The following is a 2,422-nucleotide window of genomic DNA, read 5'->3' as shown; positions in this document are numbered from 1 at the left end:
ATGGTAAATAGATTTGTTACTGGATCCTGGCCTTAATGGTAAATAGATTTGCAAAATGTCTGCATAAAAATGAAAGTTGACATTGTGCTGTCTTATAATAGATCCAAGTGGCAACATGTACAAGGAAAAGAGCAGAGGGCCCAAAATGGAACCCTGGGGTACCCCATACAGAAGAGGGGCTGTAGAGGAAGAGGAGTCATTGAGCAAGACAGAGAAGGTTCTGTCAGATAAATAAGATGTGAACCACTTCAGAGCCGTGCCACGAATCCCAACAAAATCATGGAGGCGAGACAGAAGGACAGAGTGGTCCACAGGGTCAAAGGTCGCTGTAAGGTCGAGGAGAACCAGAGCTACTGGGCATCCAGAATCAACTCACTGAGCTATGTCATCATGAACTCTCAGTAAAGCTGATTCTGTGCTATGTCAGGATCTAAAACCAGATTGAAATTTATCCAGGATTGTGATTTTTCCAAAAAAAGGCTGAATTTGCACAAGAACGATTTTTTCTAAAACTTTGGTGAGGAAGGGTAAATTAGAAATAGATCTAAAATTTGATAAAACCAAGATTTGTTTTTTTGAGAAGGGGGTGGACTGTTGCATGTTTAAAAGCAGAAGACATAATTCCAAGGGTCAGACATGAATTGAAAAAAAGAAAGGAGGTAAGGACCAACAATATTAAAAACCTCTTTCAATAATCTGGTAGGGAGAAAATCAGTGGGGCAGTTGGTGGGTTTAACTGATTTCACTATTTTGTCCAAGAGGGAATAAGACACTGGTTCAAACTGGTCAAATAAAACAGAACCAGCAGAGACAGAAGAAAACTCTGAAACAGAAGTAGCAGGTGTACCTGTGGCTTGTCTGACAGATGCAACTTTATCAATAAAACAGGAGAGAAAGTTCTCACGGGTGGAGGCTGAGGCATCAGGTAAGACTGAGGTGGGTGGATTTAAAACAGAGTTAATTGTATTAAATAACACCCTGGGGCAGTGGCTACTGTTTGTGAGAATGTTAGACAGAAATTGTGATTTTGCATCATTAACAGATCTGATACAGAACAAGAGTTCTCCTTAATAAAACCAAACAATCATGTTGCCTGTCATGCTTCCACTGTCGGTCAGCTCTTCTACATTGCCTCGTTAACTTTGTAATGACCCTCGTTAACCTGTAATGAGCTTATTAATCTGTAACAAACCTCGTTAAATGGTAATGAGCATCGTTAACCTCTAACAAAATTTGTTAATCTATAACGAGCCTCGTTAAACTGTAATGAGCCTTGTTAATTGACAATTTTAATTTACTTTTTAAATTATATCCTTTTTTTTTTTACTTTTAATTAACTTAATTGTTGGCATTATAATATTCTCTGTTATTTTTATAGCTTGTGATTCTTATGTATGTTCCTTTGTACTGAAACTCCCGCACAATAATTTCCTGTGGGATCAATAAAGTTCTGTTTTATCTAATCTTAATCTGTAACGAGCCTTGTTAATCTGTAACGAGCCTTGTTAATCTGTAATAAACCTTGTTCATCTGTAAAGAGCCTTGTCCATGTGTAACGAGCCTTGTCCATCTGTAACAAACCTGGTTATTCTGTAACAAACCTGGTTTATCTGTAACGAGCATTGTTTATATGTAATAAACTTGTTAATCTGTAACAAGCCTTGTTAATCTCTAACGAGCCTGGTTAATCTGTAACTAGCTTTGTTCATCTGTAACGAGCCTTGTTAATCTGTAACAAACCTGGTTAATCTGCAACGAACCTTGTTAATCTGTAAAAAACCTTGTTAATCTGTAACGAACCTTGTTAATCTCTAACGAGCCTGGTTAATCTGTAACTAGCCTTGTTAATCTGTAGCAAGATTTGTTAATATGTAACAAGCATTGTTAATCTGTAACGAGCCTAGGTAATCTGTAACGAGCCTGGTTAATCTGTAACGAGCCTGGAAAATATGTAACAAACCTTGTTAATCTGTAACAAACCTTGTTAATCTGTAACGAGCCTTGTTAATCTGTAACGAGCCTTGTTAATCTGTAACGAGCCTGGTTAATATGCAATGAGCCTGGTTAATATGTAACGAGTCTGGTTAATATGCAACAAGCCTGGTTAATCTGTAACTAGCCTTGTTAATCTGTAACTAGCCTTGTTAATCTGTAACGAGCCTTGTTAATCTGTAACGAGCCTTGTTAATCTGCAACGAGCCTTGTTAATCTGTAACGAGCCTTGTTAATCTAACAAACCTGGTTAATCTGCAACGAGCCTTGTTAATCTGTAGCAAGATTTGTTAATATGTATTGAGCATTGTTAATCTGTAACGAGCCTGGTTAATCTGTAACGAGCCTTGTTAAACTGTAACGAGCCTTGTTAATCTGTAACAAGCCTTGTTAATCTGTAACGAGCCTTGTTAATCTGTAACGAGCCTTG

General features: G+C 37.7%; 1 protein-coding gene across 1 annotated transcript in view; it reads right to left on the bottom strand.

Moving 5' to 3' along the window:
- The window catches only part of galnt7 (UDP-N-acetyl-alpha-D-galactosamine: polypeptide N-acetylgalactosaminyltransferase 7), a 38,504-nt gene that overhangs the window by 10,242 nt on the left and 25,840 nt on the right, over positions 1–2,422 (bottom strand). The window lies entirely within an intron of this gene.

The sequence above is a fragment of the Nematolebias whitei genome, chromosome 16 (genome assembly GCF_014905685.2).
Source record: "Nematolebias whitei isolate Nwh7 chromosome 16, NemWhi1, whole genome shotgun sequence".
NCBI classification, from domain to species: domain Eukaryota; kingdom Metazoa; phylum Chordata; class Actinopteri; order Cyprinodontiformes; family Rivulidae; genus Nematolebias; species Nematolebias whitei.
The sequence above is the reverse complement of the archived record's forward strand: the minus strand, read 5'-3'. Positions and strand labels throughout refer to the sequence as shown.